Source organism: Pan troglodytes, chromosome 3, assembly GCF_028858775.2.
Source record: "Pan troglodytes isolate AG18354 chromosome 3, NHGRI_mPanTro3-v2.0_pri, whole genome shotgun sequence".
Classification (NCBI taxonomy): domain Eukaryota; kingdom Metazoa; phylum Chordata; class Mammalia; order Primates; family Hominidae; genus Pan; species Pan troglodytes.
In genome coordinates this window covers 61,154,186-61,173,672 of record NC_072401.2, presented here as the reverse complement: position 1 = coordinate 61,173,672, position 19,487 = coordinate 61,154,186, and the positions used below count along the sequence as shown (strand labels likewise).

At 36.1% G+C, this 19,487-nt stretch overlaps 1 pseudogene; it reads right to left on the bottom strand.

Moving 5' to 3' along the window:
* Positions 1–14,482: 14,482 nt before the first annotated feature.
* On the bottom strand, positions 14,483–14,986 carry LOC100608844 (speckle-type POZ protein-like; annotated as a pseudogene).
* Between the last annotated feature and the right edge of the window lie 4,501 nt (positions 14,987–19,487).

The following is a 19,487-nucleotide window of genomic DNA, read 5'->3' as shown; positions in this document are numbered from 1 at the left end:
CAGTGCACGATCTTGGCTCACTGCAACTTCCACCTCCCACGTTCAACAAATTCTCCTGTCTTAGCCTCCCAAGTATCTGGGATTACAGGAACTCACCACCACACGTGGCTATTTTTTTTTTTTTTTGTATTGTTAGTAGAGATGGGTTTTCACCATATTGGCTAGGCTGGTCTTGAAATCCTGACCTCAGGTGATCCACCCACCTCGGCCTCCCAAAGTGCAGGGATTATAGGTGTTAGCCACCGTGCCCGGCTCTTGCATTGATCTTGTATCACTTTTGTAAAGTTTTCACAGAATGGGAAAAAAATAGCCCACATCAGTGATGAATCTGTAAACAGAGGATATATTATTTTAACACTGGGTAGATGAAGGCTCTGGACATCAGGCCAGTGAGACAAAACACTGAACACAAGTTACATTAAATGTGGCTACAAGTTACTGCAATCACATGCAATACCTGAATATACCATGTATTACCTGGAATAGTACTACAGTGACTCTCATGTTGACGCTGAGGTCTTAAGATTAAAAATCATATTTTAAAAAATACTCAGCAATTTGTGGTCTGCACAGTCAATATTTTCTTTCTTCATTTGTAAGGAACACTTAAGAAAAAGTTTTACCCCAATCATTACATTTGAAAATATTTAAATTTAAAAATTGTCATAGACTGGGAACCACAAGTCAGAATAATTGTCAATCAATTCCAGGCAAGCACATCTTTACCAAGAGTTGTATATAATGTGAGAAAGCTACTCAAGACTGTTACCGGAACTCCTCTGGAGAAAGGCCTGGAAGCCTCTCCCACTAAGGTGCAAGCACTCCCTGTGAGACATAGTAAAGTGATGATGAGAATTCCTCACACCCAGTTACAAATAGCACATCAATTTAACAGTGTGATTTCAGGGCAAAAGGTGTCCTACCTAAACCTTGACCTGAGAAATATGATCATTCAGCTATGTAACTATTTACTGTATAATTCTGTATTACAAATGGGAGTCTCTGGCCCATTTCACAGAAATTCCAACTACAATACCAAACACCTGAATGTCAGTGATTCTTAATCACCAGCTTTTAATAATGATTTTTTTTGGTAAAAAGACTGGAAATTTCTGACAAACTTTAAGTGAATCATATATATGATATATATACACACACACACACATACATATATATATATGATATATATATCATATATATATGACCAGATGGATAAAGAGAAAAGTGAAAACTCAGGAAATGAGAAACTTTTGACTCTCAGGTGGCTACATGGTCTCCCATCTTCAGAAGCTGCAGCTGGGCTGCATTCAGTTACTAAAGGTAAAAGTTACCAGTGGAATTTAGAGATGGATGATAGACATACTCCCAGGGAGTTAGTTCAGTGAATGCATAACAAAATGGAAACTAATAAGAAAACTACAAAATGTTAATTCCCTTGGTTATTGCTATCTGTAATCTCTAAAATGAAAGTAAAAGAGTGCGGAGTTTTGCCTTAAGGCTTGACCAAATTTACATGTGGACTCTCAGCTCAGGCCACTAGCTTCAAAGCTAGACACACACACAGGCACACACACACACACACACACACACACACACATACATACATCTTAAGCCAGGGCAACAAAGGTACCTTTGAGACCTGTAGTTACCAAGAAGATAGCCAATGCAGTTAAATAGAAAAGGAAGTTAACTATTAAACCCAGAGGGTATAATGTAAAGAAATTGCTCCTTTGTAGAATAATATAATCAGTTTCCTGAGAAACCTTTACTATAATGGACTGGAAAAATAACTACTTTAAGGACAATATTTTTTATTTTAAATTCTACAGAATGAAAAAGCATGGGTTTATGCAGGTCCCACAGCTCACGATTAAGCAATCACTGAGGAGTATATGTGACCCAGCTTCACAAGCAGCCTAGTGGACTGAATAATTGCCACCATAACGTTTGATTACCTGAGAAATGGACTGCCCAACTCACCCTGTAAAATTCCAGGTGGAGTTCCCCAGATGAAGCACCTGATATGCTTCATATGCAAGCCATATGGAACTGGCTTTATGATGACCAGAATATTATTCAATTAAATATACCTATTACCCTGGTCATAGTAAATGGTATGGTTAAGGGGGCCCTTTCTACCTGGGCATCCCAGGTGACATTACTCCTGCAGAATCAAAGAGCTGTTTGAGAAGCCTTCCCAAATTTGCTGTCCCCCATGGATCTTACCGATGTTATTAAAACATTAGGGTAATTAAAAAATTGGGCAAGGTAAAAGGGAGTCAAAGGACTCATCTATCATGGTGGAAATCTTTAGATGATTATTAAGAAATAAAATAAATAAAATAAAAATTGATAGGGTAAAAACAAAGGCTTTTACAATGCTATAAAAGTGGGGTGAACAAAACGGAGCTCCTGCTGGTCTTCAAACATTATAGGGACCTACACCAGTTTTTTTGTATTTGCCTTAGATTGGATTTTTTTAAAGCAAAGTTTGTAATCTAATGGGAAAGCTGACATTGCCTGCGCAATGTTGAGGCAAGTTTAGATAAAAAATTGATAAAAGGACTTGAGTCTCTTGGATCAACCCTCTTCTGGGAGGGTGAATTTTTTACCAGAAAGGTAAATTGGTTTGAAGAGAAAGAAGAAAAGCTCCTGGGATCAGAGCATAAAATTGTAAATGTTGAGAGGATTATGAAATTTGAGATGTTTAAACAGGTTATATGTAAGGTGGTTGTGATTCCTTTACCTAAATGTTTTATGAAAATGGGTATTCTATCTGAATGGGGGAGATTTTCCCGATGTAGTTGTATAAAGTTGAAGGCATGTAAACCTGCTCTTTGAAAAATGCTATTTGGACAGCTAAGTGAGTACTAGCTAAAGTGCTGGTTGAGACAAATCCTTCACTTCATAGCCCTTTGTGGAAAGTTTATTTGGGCTTATGGCAAAAGCCTGTGAGCACTTTCAAATGACAATTACTGGGACTTGAGACTAGAGAATTTCCATTTGCGAAGTATTTACAGCTTTGCTATGGGATGTTAACTGAAACTACTTCTATGCTAGCAGAAATAATGGTGACTGAAAGAGTTCCATGATAAAATAAAAATGGTTTATACAGAATCTTGCTACCTGGGATGCAAGAAAGACGTATTTATGAACAGGGAGCCTCTTTTTCTCCTTAGGATGGACTCTGACTATGAGAGGAGCTGTTATATTCTACAGTGCTTAATAAAAAGCTCTCATATTACAAGAGCTGCTTATCTTGTGAATGGCAGTTCAAAGGTGAATAGATGCCTTCTTGTTTGGAAAGCTGCTGCTCCAGTTAAAGAGGAGTCAAAGAAATATTTTTCTTTTGAGTTTTTTATAGTTTAGAGCAATTGGGTAAAATTTGCTTTTGTAAGCAAATTTACCTCTCTGAGTTCTCCAAAATTTGCAAACTGTTCATGAGTCTTTTGATTGTGTGATAATATTGTTATTGGTATAAGTTTAGTAAAAAATATATATTTTTAAAATAGGACAATTGGAGACACCAGTCATTTTACCAAGGCTTTGACTAGAATAACGTTTTTACGTAAAGTTCCAGTAAAGCTAACTTGAAAAGAGCCTATGTGGCCAAACAATTCTTGCTGAACTTTATGTGAATAATAAGGCCAAGTATAATAATCCTGAAACTTATTTTGCACACTAATTGATCTTACTATAACTTTTTTTTAGTATGAAAAGCAACTAGAGAGAGAGACATTGTTTCAAAAGAAAAGTCACTTTCGTTTTTGAGTGCAGGTTGAATCATGACTCATTTCTTGGCTGCAATAATCTCCTAAAGAATACCAGGTTATCATTTTTCTTCATGTTTTTATTTGGCACCCTAATGGAATAGTTTTTTTTTTTCTCCTCTGCCACCCACATTCTCTTTTGTCAAATTATTAATGTTATTAATGTCTCCCCCTAGTTTTAGTTCTGAGAAAATCAGAATCATGCTATTCCAAAGACTAGAGATGATTTGACAAAGCCTGTTAACCTCCTTCATTTGAAATCCTATTGGGATTGATTTGTTTTTTACTGCAAGTGGCCTTCTGTAAAACAATACAAGTACCTTCCCTCTTTGTCCAGGGACTACCACAGAAATGGTGGGACCATGAGATTGTAAGGGCCAGTTTTGAGGGATAGAATTAATTCAGACCCTCCAAATCAAGAAGGGGAGATAAACAGCTGGTAAAACTAGGAACTTTGCTTTCTGAGCTATTATATGACACATTTTTATTTATCCCAACCATAAAGAATTTTCTGCTTCCTGTAGAACTAAAATAAAATTATTACAGAGGCAATATTATGATACCTCATGACAAAATGTCCTGGATATAATACTCACAATTATGAGATTTTATTTAGATAGATACATATTTGAAACAATTTTTTTAAGTCACATTAAATTAAATTACTAGAAGACTTCAAAAAGTCTTGCAGCACAGCAAAAGCCTCTAAATTGCAAAAAAGCATTTTTAACAATGTTCATGGATTGTATAGCTAATTGGTATAGGTCTATAACTAAAACAAAGACTACATTAGCTATACCTATAACAATTTAAGATAAGTTAGTTTTTTAACCTCAACTTTGGCTTTTTGTTTCTTGGGTTTTATATTACTTTAAACATTTTAAGAGTTAATTATAATGCTTGTCCATATTCATTCCTGTCTGGTCTAGAACATTTAAGTTGACGGTAAATATGTTGGCTCTAAGTCTCTTAGCCATAGGTGTCTCAACCACAGACAGTAAGAACCCAGGGCACATGCCATCCCAGCAATGCTATGGAACAAAATAAGAGTTTGCTGGCCATTGACCTTGCCTCTGGCAAACCCTGGCAAGAAGGGGAAAAATGTTAATGAAAAATAATATTCTAAGGCCCACAATCATCCGAATGAACCCTTCCGCTCACAAAGGGCATTCCAAAGTTAACCTGAAAAGCTAGTTCAGGCCATTTTGGAAATGGGAGAAATGAGACATGCTCCATTAGAGCCTCCTCCATTTTGGAATTCAGGAAAAGCTGACAGCATTACATCACCACAGAACAAAATACTGATAGAATACACTGTTTAAGTTTGAAAAGAAACATTTTTTTCTATTGATTCTAATGCTTTAGACAATAAGATAATTCTTTTAACCAACTGCCAATCAGAAAATCTTTGAATCTAAATATGACTTTCAGAATCTCACTTGCAGTTGCCCCACCTTTTCAGACCAAACCCACGTATCATTTACATGTATTGATTGATGTCGAACGTGTCTCTAAATTGCATAAAACCAGGTTGCAGCCTGAGCACATTGAGCACATGTTCTAAACACCTGAAGGCTGTGTTATGGGCCATTAGTCACTCATATTTGGCTCAGAATAAATCTCTTTGAATATTTTACAGAGTTTGACTCATTTCCTCACAATAATTTGACACTTGAACATGTGGGAGCTCCCAGAAAACCCAGGACCCCCAAAATGTTTCCTGAACTTGAAACTAAAGTACCAGAAGGGGCCCACTGAAGGCCTTTCAAACTTTAAGCTCCTCTGATGGAACTGGTCAGTCCTCTTGAGCCCTGGATCTCCCTTTGGTTGACAGACATCAATTTTTCCTCAACTTATTTTTTTCCTAGGAAGTTGTTGTTTAGGATTCTAATTCTAGTTCTGGGGTGCATTCTGAAGAGTCTCCTCCATTGCCTTTTATCCAAAAGATAAACTCAATTGGCTTGTCTGCACATTTACATGAAGATAGAACTGTCATTTTTATAGATAAACGAGGGACTGAGCTCCTCAGCTTTGAAGAGAAAGAACATTTTGCTCCTCCCAGAAAATGGGCCGTGGATGACCAGGGGCTAAGTGGGAACATCTAGATGTTTGACTCCCATCCCCGTTATGTGCAGTGCCCCTACAGAAGATGCGCCAACATAATTAGTTTCTTCTGTGTTTAAATGTTTTTAACTGCTGAGATATTTAAAAGCTTGTAGAAGCAATCTCTAAGAAGCAGACACATCATATTATTGCAATTTTTGTAGTTCAATTTACTATGGAATTTTTATGACTCTCCATCAAGTATACCTTCATGTTCATATATTTTCCTAAGTATATATGTACATATCACTTTATGTAGAAAGTCTTCCTCAAATTAAACTAGTGAAAATATTACTTGTTCACTCATGGATAGACATAGATTTATGTATCTGGATATATGGTCTAAAAATTTCAAAGAAGATCTATTTTCAGAACATACCTTATTAGGAAAGTATATTCTGATATATTCTGATACATTTTCAGAAGATACTTCATTAAGAAAACATAAACAGACTAGAATTTAGCTTTTGTAGTACATGTTGAGCATCATTGCCTCAGACTCATATTTATCTATAAGTTTTCCCTCTTTAATAAGAAGACATTACTATAATAAAGTGCATGAATGCATTACTTTTTTCCTTTCTTACGCTTTATTTTTTTCTTTCTAGTGGCATGACTATATGTTCAAAGTTTAATAAAGTAAAATATTCAGTGTATATTTCTTTTCTAGATATTAAAATGATTTGTTTTATAACCAATTGTTGATAAAAATATTTTTTATAGACAAGAGAACTATAAAAATCTTTTTCATGTGTTAGAAATGATCATTATGCCTCTCTTCCATCCGATTGTTCAGGCACATCTCTTGTCAGACAGAAGAACTGCTCTTAAGTTGATTTCTTTCTTCTCTGTGATTTGCTTTGCAAACCTTTTTCTGAATCCAGAGGCTGTAATGACCAATATTTAAAGGCAGGATTTGGAGATCTTTTACCATTTATTATGCTTTCTTCAACATAGGTTTTAAAAATTATTGCACAGGATATTTGGCTCTTTATTCCATCTACAATTTATTTTTTCATATTATGGTGGGAGAATAAGTAAAATGATTATATATATTTCTGATTTGTGTATCCTCAGTATTCCCGGTATTAAAGAAGTCGGAAATGTCTGGCTTAACAAAATAAGGCCAAGAAATAGTGAGATCTTGTTGCAGGAGAGAAATCATGTAACATTATAATCTAGAGAGACTGGGCTAAACCTGCGGGACCATGTCTATAATGCCTAACTAAAGGGAACTAGCCTCCTCCTTTATTTTGTGTATTATTATCCAGTTACAAAGGGTCATTACTAAAGTGAAAATAGTAACTCAAGCATATTTAAGGCCTCATGTGGAAAACATCTTTAGTCTTTCTAACCAAGGATTTTACCAGGTTGCATAGTTTTGTATAGGAAGTCAGTTACGACCATCTATAATTTTAAAGCAAAGAACATTTCCATTAAGAACTATTTTGTATTTCATGAAGGATTTGAATTTTAAACTCCCAGGTAGCACAAAAGACTTGCATAAACACCATGTTGAGAGACTTGGCCAAGTTTAGCTTAACTTATACATGCACTAGGTCATGAATTTGTCTTTAAAGGTCACCCTAACTTCCATGGTAGGTCTTGGCTCAAAAGAATATGATCCTGCCAAACTGCAAAACATACACTGTCTAACCCATGTTGCCTAATAATTTTCAATTATTTCCCTCTTAATTTTATGTAATTTTTCATTTCCACGTAACCCACTAGTTCCTTGTTTTCCTCATTTTTATTCATATCAGTTTTCTCTTTAAAAGCCTCAGTTACCTTTGTCTTAGTTAGAGTTCAGTTCAATTTATACAGTAGTCTCTATCTCCTACTTCAGTAGTCAGAATAAAATCTGTCTTGCCATTTTTAAGAAGGATCTTGCTCTGTTTTTCTTTGACAGGGACACATATAATACATATCATTGTTATTTGTTTGTATAGAAGAGTATTCTTTACCTACGTAACAAACCTGCACATCTTGCACATGTATCTCCGAACTTACAATAAATGTTGGAAATGAAAAATAAAATAAAATAAAAATAAAAAAGAGGTTTCTAAAAATGCACAGTAGAAATGCACTATTTCTGACCTTCACAAATAAACGGCCTGAGTTTCCAGTGAATCTCATTTTTTTAGCTTAGAAATATACATGAGTAAGCATTAAAATGGAATTATTTTAGGTTTTCTGAAATTAAAATTGTATATTACTTAATATTTAACAAAGAATAAAATATTTGAATAAATCAGGAAGGCCCAAGTCTTGTGAAATATAGAGGAGAATTTTGCCACACCTTGATGACTAGTTGTGGCATTAAATGTCATGACCTTCCCTATCATGCCTGCCTGCCTTAGATATCAAACAGTGCTACCTTCTTTTTTTTCTTTCTTGTCTTAACAAACTTTTGATAATCAAACAAAGAACATATTATGAAAAAAGAGTAAAAATTGCCTCGCAGACCAGCACAACCAGAGAGCAGTGCTGGAACCAGATGAGGTTTTTCGCAGGTGGCGGCAAGTACTTGGCTCCTCTGTGGCGCATGACAAACTTGATCCAGAAGACTTTTTGGTCCATGGGCTTCATAAGCTGATCATAATGAATGATTCATAACCATATAACATTCTCTTTACAGTTAAGGAAAATCAAATAGACATAAACTTATAGAATATAAAATAGAAATATGTGAAATTTTTGTGTAAATGTTAACAATTAGTGCCACATAAAAGTAGATGAAAAATAAAATATTTTATTTCCTGGTGGTTATAGAGATTTTGGTTTATGGGTTAGAATTTGTTGGATGCATAAGATTTCAAAATGTGAAAAGAGAATTTAAGAGAGAACAAGTATTTCTATCCTAGAAATTAAAATTAGTTAAGTCTAAAGGATAAAAAGAAATCATTTGAGGGTACAGAGGTTGAATTAGTCATTAATGAAATTGTAACGAACCTGGTGTGCATGTTTCAAAATAGTGTCAAAGTCTAGGGATAGGAGACAAATCTGTGACAAGGTTCAGGTACATGTCAGGGCAAAGCTGATAAGAAGTTGACATTGATCAGGAATTGGTGTTGACATTACATCAGTGAATTAGTGATTAAAAATGTAAAAGTAAATGGCCTTAGTTTGAATCATGACCTGATATCTACTGATCCTTTTTTTTTTAATGTATCTGTTCCTAGTTTTTTTTTATTGTTAAATTGAATGAATAAGAATGGTACCTTTCTTATTTGATTATTGTGAGTAGTAATGTAATGATTTTTAGGATACCTGGTAGAATTATTCTCATCATAAAGAGAATAAGTAGATGTTCACTATTATTACTGTTTTACTTGCATTGTGATTTTAAAATCTAAGTGGTGCTTAATATTTTACTTTGAGGCATTGTAGTTCCATTTATTTAGAGTGTTGAAATAATTATTGACTAATAAGGAATAAGGATGAATATAAGTATGAGGCTTACCAAGTCAAAAATCAAAAATTGCTAAAGCATGGCACTGTAGCAATATCAATGGCGGTAACTTCTCTCTTTGATATTTAAAAAACCGAGTAAGAAGACTATGTTTTCTTAGAGGAGGGCATTAATCCTGATACATATTTTTAATACAATTGGGAAAAACTATAACCAAGAAGTTACATAATACAAATTACCAATATAATGCATGTCATTTCATATACAATGTGCATTAACTAATTAAAAATTATTTTTCAACACAGCATTATATTTATTAAAATTTATTCATATTACCAATATAATAGCAATAGCATAACTGAAATTAATATATGTATTGAGATAATTTAAAAATCCTCTATTTCTGGTTTCAGACATTTTGGCTATTAAACGGGAATATTCCAATTTATCTCTTTCAAGCCAATTATTTCTCAATTTTATAAATCTTCCAAATAAGCAAAAGCAACCACAACCATAAGAGCAAAGAATATGGCTACATTTATAAAGTATTTTCTTTTTTCAATAATTTTTAAAGGCAAGTTTGAAAGCTTTAGTTGCTTGCAAGTTATCAGTGATGGGATCAAAATGTAAGCATAAAAATTTGGAAAGCATTAAATATAATGGGAATTAGAGATAGATTGTCATGCTGATTTACTGAAAATAAATTATTTTACAAGAGTTTTAAAAACATGGAAAAAGGGTAAGTAAAGTGAGATGATGGACATGTTTATTTACTTCATTATGGTAGTCTTTTAACTAAGTATTTGTATCCCAAAATATCACTTCACATACCTTCAATAGACAAAACAAAATTTATTTAAAGACTAATATTTGATGAGATCTCATCCTAAAAGACCCTCATAACTGTGCTGAAAATTAGTCAGTGCTGTAATAATGTTCATGCTTCTTTCCTTCAACTTTGTTCTCAGTCTTCCTTATCATCTTCCTGTTACCATCTTCAGCAATTCCTCTTATTTCACTTTTTGGCTGTTTTAAAACGTATGTACTATCCTAAAATCTCTGACAAATGTTTCCACTAAAACCACCAAAAAAACAGATTGTGATACTCACAGTGGTTTATTGACAATTGTCTTTAAGCATTACCAAAAAAAATGTACTCAGCATTGTGTTCCTGTTTAAAGTCACTGCTGCTTCCTTGGCCTTCATGTGAGTAGTTATCAACACATGCTATGTAGTTAAAAAAATACATTCATGAAGAGTCATTAATGACTGCTTTTCATGCATTGATCAAATCTATAGTTGACATTGTTTTTGAGTCTACTCTAACAGCTTATGCCTTAGCCTTCCTGTGAGCAAACTTATCAGGTTAATCTACAAACAAAGAAAGCCCACCATAGGGATCCCATGGTAGATCCTCTCATAGGTGCCATTGGCTCCACCATGAAGTATAAAAGCTTTGGTTTTTAGATGACCTAGGATTACATAAATTTTTGAATCATTATTCGTGGTGAGTCTTAGAATTAAAATGAGCAATGCTCAATATGAGGCAATGAAATGGGCAGTGTTCTCTAGATAACAAATTACTGCAACAGTAAAACTGCATTAAAATTACTTTCCGATCTCAAGAAAGAAGCACCAAGTTCTCTGGGGCAATAAGTGAAGGCTACACATTGAAGAAGTGGTATGTGACTTGAGACTTGAAGAATGAGTACAAGATTGTCAAGTGGACAAATAGAAAGAGCACACTGTGGATAAAGAAAACTGCATATCCCCTACTCTAGCCCCCTAAAAAGCAGGATGCATGCTAAACATCTACTTGCTATCTGAGTTGTAAAAGTAACTCCCATTTGCATGAAAAATATTAGTATAGATGATTATAAGAATGCTATACAGGATATAAAACTAAAAACTGCTTTACAAATATTCAAATATCAAAGTTGTGTTGTACATATTAGAAAGCTAGTTATTACTATATTTTATGGTGGAAGAAGCATCTGAACCTCTCTTCCTGCCTGGCTTCCTTCTGCCCGGTATGCGTTGCTCTTTTAGTTTAGCAGTCCATAGATGGCTTGTGTTAGTCAGCTCAATTAGACACCTGCCTTATCACAGGAAAAAAGGGCTTTCTATATCAGGGGTTCTTGCCTTGGTTTATCAGAAGAATGGGATTGTCGTGGGCTTGAAGAATGAGTGCAAGGTTTTATTGAGTAGAAGTAGTTCTCAACAGATGGGGGAGCCAGCAGGCAGACGGATTTCCCCTAGAGTAGGGCTGCTGAGCAGCCTGACTCTTCTTCAATTGCCCCAGCCAAACTCCGCATTGTTCTGCTGGTTGATGGCCTGCCTGCGTGCTCCCCTGGATGTCCTTTTGATGTCCAGCCACTTGTTTCTTCTTCTGCTAATCCACTCGTTTTGACGTCCAGCCACTTGTGTGCTTGCCTGCTAGAGTCTCAGGAGTTTTATAGGCACATCATGGGGGCGTGGCAAGGCAGAGTGGTCTTGGGAAATGCAACATTTGGGTGTGAAAGCAGGAGTGCCTGTCCTCACCTAGGTCCCTGGGCACAAGCCGGGGGTGGAGCCCTTGCCAGGGACCCACCCTTCTCCTCCCTGCGGTTCCCTGACCCTCTTCCATATCATTTCTTTCTCCTCCTCCTCCTCATCCTCCTTCTTCTTCTGAGAAAGAGAGAGCGAGCGAGCGAGAGAGAGAGGGTCACATTGTGATTCTGAAGTTGGAATGCAGTGAAGCAGTGGTGCAACCATAGCTCACTTCAACCTTAAACTACTGGGCTCAATCAATTCTCCCGCCTCAGCCTCCTGACTAACTAACCCTACAGGCATTCCACCTCAATGTCCTGCTTTTTTTTTTTTTTTTTTTTTTTTTTTAAAGAAATGGGCTCTCTCTAAGTCATCTAGTTTTGTCTCAAACTCTTGGGCTCAGGGGATTCTCCCACTTAGGCCTCACAAAGTGCTGGTATTATAGGCATGAGCCACTGTGCCTGGCCTTGACTCCTGCTTATATCCCCCTTCTTTCTCAGATGGGAGGTAGCATCAATATAGGTGTTAGAAGCAAAGTCGTTTTGGGGGAAATGTTTTATACTGTACAGGATCTACTTTAGACCCTCCTTTCTGTTACTTCTTTCTTTCAGACATTGGCGAAGTCCAGTCACCAAAGCAGTTTGGTTTTTCTATTTTGCTAAATATACTTGGCTGAGTGGGTACTTAGACACAAGAAAGGTGAGCCTTGGGTTTCCATTTTCTGAATAGCCCTCTGAACAACATACTGAATAGGCCTATTTCAAAATTAGGGTAAGTAAAAAGGCCCAGATTACATGGAAAGCCTAAACTCCATGATATGTTTCAGATTTTTTTCAATACCTACTTCTTGTTATTGTGCTAGTGAAGTTACCCATTAAAACATAACTTCTTTCTGATAACATTTGTAGTGTGTATCCTTCAGTCATCCTGTAAACAAAAGTACTAAATGACAGGGCACAATTTGTTGATATCTGTTACCTGCCTCCAATATCATGATAATATCAAAATGCCACACTACACTTCCTCATTACTGTTCTTTTTTGTTCTTATAAGTTCAAGTTATCATTTGGTGTCATTCATTTTTTTTCCAAATTATAGTTTATAACTATTCATATTAAGCAGAATTTCCATATCATCCACAATGTTATTACAGTAACTGAAACACAAAGAAATAAGAGATGGGTGGGGATGCTCGTGGTGTGTGACCTGATATACTCTAAAGTTTCTCTCTTTTTGTTTGCATCTCCCACAGGCAAGTATCAGTTCTCTCTCTCTCTCTCTTTTTTTTGAGATGAAGTATCACTCTTGTTGCCCAGGCTGGAGTGCAGTGGCGCGATCTTGGCTCACTGCAACCTCTGCCTCCCTGGTTCAGGCAATTCTCTTGCCTCAGCCTCACAAGTTCCTGGGATTACAGGCATCCACCACCACACCTGGGTAATTTTTTGTATTTTTAGTAGAGACAGGGTTTCACCATGTTGGCAAGGCTGGTCTCAAACTCCTGACTTCAGGTGATCCACCTGCCTTGGCCTTTGGTTCAGGTTTTGAAGGAGAGTAGACTATCCAAGATTCATTTATTGTTAGATGTATTTTCCAAAGTGTGAAAAACAGGAGTAAATTCAATAATGAATATCTGCTATCCAAAACTATTTAATACAATCAAGAATATCTTTCTTATTATCCCAAACATCCCAGTTGCCTCCTTTTAAAAATTTCTTTCAAGTATTAAAACACAATTAATTCTACCTTATTAATTATCTCAAAAGCAAAAATAAATATGTACCATTCAGCATACAAAGTTACACAGTAAAAATGAAAGTGCGTACATACATATATATGTATATATATATCTTTGCTAATTGACCCACTCATTAAATTTACATTTGATCATACTTACTCTTAACATGTACATATAAATGTAGGTCACTGTAAATTAAAAAAAACTAGTTCCACACAATACATGCTTTTTTCATGATATTTAAACCTCATTCAATTCTCATATATTGTAAACTTAGATAAACCCACAGTTTATTGTACAGTTAACATACAAGACAAACATCATAATTTTCACTAAAAATCTGGGCCAACTCATTGTTTATTTGCCCCTTGAAATCAAAAATAAATTAGAATTGAAGCAGTGTATTGCTGTAACTTACTTGGAAGGTAAGTAGGTTCTCTCATATTTATAGAACTTAGATTGAAGACATTACTGGTAAACTCCAATACGAGTGCTTTTAAAGAGAATTTAATCTTAAACCTTGAGACAGCATAGGACAAACCCTATAAAATTCAGTTTTATTTTTCAAAATAAAAGATCCTTTTGAAAGTTAATATCTTCACTTATCAATATTACTGCATTATAAAGCTAGTTTATATAATCCTGCATAGCATTGGTCAAAATGACAAGGCACAATAAAAAAATTAAAACATTATATGAACAAGAGAAGTCATTGAAAATAATTTAAGGCCTTGAAGTGATTTAATCAGTCTAACTTAAACCTGAAAAATAAACCATTAATTATCCACCTGAAATTCAAGAAATATGCTTTTTAAGCTTCTGTTCTGTGGACCAAATAACAGAAACAACTCTTTCTTATGGTTTATGTGTTAGAATCCTTCTGGACTTGAATGACTAAAAATCAATTCCATTTTTCAATTGTTCATGGAAGATTTAGGACTGTTTTAGCCGTGTGTGTGGAATGCCAAACTGTGGACACTGTGCAGATGCTAGTGCTCAGAAGGCTTCTGCTGCTAAGTAAGGGTGAGACTGAATCGTGGACTTTCGCCTTGATGTTTCCATTATGTTGTTTGCTTCGTTGACATTCCAGTTTTTCTTATCTTTACAGCCAAGTTGTCGAAGTACACTGCACCTATTAATAATGTCTATGGTTTGTGCTTTCAACTGTTCTGCAACATGCAAATCTGCAAGGACAAGGGGATCAGCAATATTTTCTACTGAGAGATTCTACTGAGGAACAAAGCTTCCTCACACATGACCTTTAGCTGTTCCCAGTGCATGTTTGTCTGCAGCTGCCAACAAGTTGTCCGTCATTTTGTCAAGGTTTAGTTCTTTCCCTGTGTTAATGAGTCTCATCACTTCTTTAAAAACATCAGGGTCTACATCATTTATTTCCACTCAATTCTTTATGCTTTCTTCCATTTCATGTTGAAACACGGCATTAAAAACGAGATTGAGGTACAAGCAGATTTATGAGCTTTAAATTCTTGTCCTCTCAATAAATTAGGTATTGATGGGACGTATCTCAAAATAATAAGAGCTATTTATGACAAACCCACAGCCAATATCATACTGAATGGGCAAAAACTGGAAGCATTCCCTTTGAAAACTGGCACAAGACAGGGATGCCCTCTCTCACCACTCCTATTCAACATAGTGTTGGAAGTTCTGGCCGGGGCAATTAGGCAGGAGAAGGAAATAAAGTGTATTCAATTAGGAAAAGAGGAAGCCAAATTGTTCCTGTTTGCAGATGACATGATTGTATATCTAGAAAACCCCATTGTCCCAGCCCAAAATCTCCTTAAGCTGATAAGCAACTTCAGCAAAGTCTCAGGATACAAAATCAATGTACAAAAATCACAAGCATTCTTATACACCAATAACAAACAAACAGAGAGCCAAATCATGAGTGAACTCCCATTCACAATTGCCTCAAAGAGAATAAAATACCTAGAGATTAATAACCAGAATATATAAGGAGTTCAAACAAATCTATAGAAAAACATCTAATAATCCAAGTTACAAACAAGCAAAAAATCTGAATAGACACTTCTCAAAAGAAGAGGTACAAATGAAAAACAGGCATATAAAAAGGTGCTCAACATCACTGAACATATGAGAAATGCAAATCAAAACTACAATGAGATATTATCTTACCATAGTTAAATGGCTTTTAGCTATGTCAGACAATAACAAATGCTGAAAGAATGTTCAGAAAAAGGAATCCTTGTACACTGTTTTTGGTAATGTAAATTAGTACAATCACTATAAAGAACTGTTTGAAGTTTCCTCAAAAGACTAAAAATTGAGCTACCATATGATCTAGAAATCTCACTGCTGAATATATACTTAAAAAAGGAAATCAATATATTGAAAGGAAATCTGCACTCCCAGGTTTGTTGCAGCACTGTTAAAATAGCTAAGAATTGGAAGCAACCTTATCAGTAGATTAACGGATTAAGAAAATGTGGTACAAACACATAACACTGTAATACTAAGCCATAAAAAGAAATGAGATTCCATCATTTCTGACAACATGGATAGAAGTGAAAATCATTATGTTAAGTGAAGCAATCCAGGCACCAAAAGACAAAGATTTTATGTTACCCCTTATTTATAGGATCTAAAAATCAAAACAATTAAACTTGTGGAGATAGAGAATAGAAAGGTGGTTACCAGAGGCTGGGAAAGATAATGGGGGTGTGGGGTTTAGGTGGGGATGGTTAAAAGGTTAAAGAATAAGTAAATAAGACCTATTATTTGATAGCACACCAGAGTGACTATAGTCAATGATTTTATTTATTTATTTATTTATTTATTTATTTATTTATTCATTCATTTATTCACCTTGAGATAAAACCCCCATCTCCCTGGGACAGAGAGCACCTGGGGGAAGGGGTGGCTGTGGGCCCAACTTCAACATTTAAATGTCCCTGCCTGATGGCTCTGAAGAGACCAGTGGACCTCCCAGCACAGTGTTCGAGCTCTGCTAAGGGTCAGACTGCCTCCTGAAGTGGGTCGCTGATTCCTGTGTATCCTTACTGAGAGATACTTCCCAATAGGGGCTGAAAGATGCCTCATCCACGAGAGCTCTGACTGACATCTGGCAGGTGGCCCTCTGAGATGAAGCTTTCAAAGGAAAGAACAGGCAGAAAACTTTGCCATTCTGCAGCCTCCTCTGGTGATATCCAGGCAAACAGGGTCAGGAGTGGACCTCCAGCAAACTCCAGCAGACCTGCAGCAGAGGGGCCCGACTGTTAGAAATAAAACTAACAAACAGGAAGGAATAGCATGTCCACTCAAAGACCCCATCTGAAGGTCACCAACATCAAAGACAAAAGGTAGATAAATCCACAAAGATGGGGAGAAGCCAGTGTAAAAAGGCTGAAAATTCCAAAAACCAGAATGCCTCTTCTCCTACAAAGGATCACAACTCCTTGCCAGCAAGGGAACAAAACTGGATAGAGAATGAGTTTGATAGGCTTCAGAAGGTGGGTGATGACAAACTCCTCCAAGCTAAAGGAGCATGTTGTAATCCAATGCAAGGAAGCTAAGAACCTTGAAAAGAGGTTAGATGAATTTCTAACTAGAATAACCAGTGTTTGACTTCTTCCTGGTTTAAGCTTGGGAAAGTGTACGTGTCCAGGAATTTATCAATTTGTTCTACATTTTCTAGTTTATTCGCGTACTGGTGTTTACAGTATTCTCTGATGGCAGTTTGTATTTCTGTGGGATCAGTGGTGATATCTCCCATATCATTTTTTATTGCATCTATTTGATTCTGCCAATTCATAGCATATACAGCGTTCTGGAGAACTTTGGCCCAGCCATGAAAAGTACTGTTACCTAGCTGACACTCTAACTATAACTTCTGAAGGCCATTTCACTATAGTACAAAGGTAGTTGCTTCAGGAGAATGAGGAACATGGTAAAACCAGTAAATTTCATGAGCATGAGCTCATTGTTGCGCTTCTTTGGCAGTAAAGCCAGTTCCTTAGTCAGAAACAATACTGTGTGGAAGACCATGATAGAGAATTAGGCATCCAGTAAATTTATGGATGGTAGTTTTGACAGATGTTTATGTTCAGAGAGGATAAATCCATATTCAAAATAAGTATGTATTCCAGTAAGAAAAAAATGCAGCTCCTTCTATGATAAAGGTGGTCTAAGGTAATCAATCTGTCACTGGGAAGCTGGTTGATTATCTTGGAGAATGATGCCATATCAGGGGCTTAGCATGGCTCTCTGTTCCTGCATATTGGGCACACAGTGGTGGCTTCAGCCAGTTTGAACTTAGTGAGTGAAAGATCATGTTGCTTAACCCATGCATAACTTCCATCAATGCCATCATAGCCACTTTGCTCATGAGCCCATTGGGTGATAACAGGGGTAGCTGAAGAAAGAGTCTGACCCCAGATCTACAGGAAGGGTCATCCCATCCACTTTATTATTAAAATTTTCTTCTAGTGATGTCATTCTTTGAAGAGCATTCACATGACTCACAAATGTCTTCATATATTTTGCCCCCTCAAAGAGGTTTATCCAGATAGTTTTTCCTTAATTTTCTTCATCATCAATCTTATAATCCCTCACAAATCCTTAACCTTCCAGCCTAATCATTGGCTACATCCCAATGTACTATATTAAATGCAGAATCTCTACTTAATGAGACCACATATATTAATTTGGTGTCATCAAACTTCGTGTCTCTTCTATTGTTATTCCCACACCCTTATTATCCATTTTAACATATGTTTACCAGATTTCTGATTATATAAATTAGAGCACTCAGGTGTTTCTTTCAGAGTGCAGTGCACCTCCTCATGGGTGATATCTTGAATCTCCCTTTAGGGACCTGCTGAGACTTAAGTCTAGTTATAGGTTTAGAAACCAAAAGAGGTCGTTAGGATAGGTCCTGAGGAAAATCAGCCTTGCTTCACCTGCCAACTGCTTCAGGAGAGGCCATTACTGTTATTTCTGGCAATGCAGTTACGTTGACATAGGTGGAAAAACCGATGACACTGTGGGAATGGGTGAGGAATGACACTGTCATTGACATGGGAGGTCACTTACCTAGGCAAAAAACAAACAAACAAACAAAAAAATTACTCAAACATTAGGCTAAATGTCCCTAGCTTCATCAGGGTCCTCCCATAGATCCCCATTTCAACTTACAGGGTCCCATTCTTTCTCAATCAATGCCCTCATTTTAACAGCAGACTCCCAGTGAGGTTGAAAATCCATCTTTACTATACGTCAGCTAATTAAATGACAAGGGTTTCTCTTTGATTTTCAGCCATTTCATCCCTATGGCTAAAGGAGAGATGCTTCTCCTTTAGGGAACATGTAGAAATGCTTAGGCTATATCCATTTTCAGCTAAGAATTTGAATCTCTGAGCTCATCCTTTTCTTTCAACATTGTCCAGCAATGTTAGCAACAAACCAACATCATTATATTAATTGGTTTTCCACAAATTTCTGAAAGTATCATGTATAGTGTCACAAAATACCCTGCCTCTTATAAGTGGTAAATTAGGTGTATAAAATGCATTTTTTAGCATATCTCTATAAACAGCTTAGGCCAAAAACTATCTATGTTCTCTGTATTATCGGAAGTAGAGTTCTTAGGACTTTTAGGTCTAATCAGATTATACAGCCAATTCCAGAAACCCCAACAACAATTAAGGAAATTCATCCTTAAAATTCTGTTCCTCTAGAATGACTCCTGGTACCAAAATCTGTATTAGTCAGGGTTCTCCAGAAGGATAGAAACAATAAAATATAAATGAAAATAATTTTTAGGAAAATTGTCTCAGAAGATCAATAAAGTGAAGTCTTAAAACAAGCTATCTGCCAGCTGGAGAACCACAGACATTAAAAGCCTGGCTTAGTCAAAGTATAGATCCAGGAAACCAGACAGTGAAGTCCCCGGTTTGAG